The sequence below is a fragment of the Penaeus monodon genome, chromosome 21 (genome assembly GCF_015228065.2).
Source record: "Penaeus monodon isolate SGIC_2016 chromosome 21, NSTDA_Pmon_1, whole genome shotgun sequence".
Classification (NCBI taxonomy): Eukaryota; Metazoa; Arthropoda; class Malacostraca; order Decapoda; family Penaeidae; genus Penaeus; species Penaeus monodon.
This window is the reverse complement of record NC_051406.1, coordinates 40485363-40485727: the sequence shown is the minus strand read 5'-3', so window position 1 is coordinate 40485727 and position 365 is coordinate 40485363.

Below are 365 nucleotides of genomic sequence, written 5' to 3'. Positions count from 1 at the left end.
CGAACATGCACAACCTCCGAATGATTACATTTTCTGTTCCATAGGCCATCTCCGCCGATATACCCAAACCGCTTCCAAACACCGAGCTTTTTACATACAAAAACCCTTCTTTCCACCACAATACCACTCTCAACAATAAACACATAAACTTAAAAAAACACAAACTCGAAACTCCATGTCACAATCCCGAGCATTAATCCAGGTGAAGGAAGTATGCAAAACACAGGGCTAGGTACCTTGAACTATGACGATGGCGACTATGCCCACCGCAGCGCAGACTGGCGAGAGAGACCGAGCGACTTCGTAAATACCATAAGGATGACCTGGTCCTTTTTACTTTCTCGATGACCAAACAAAAGGAAAAT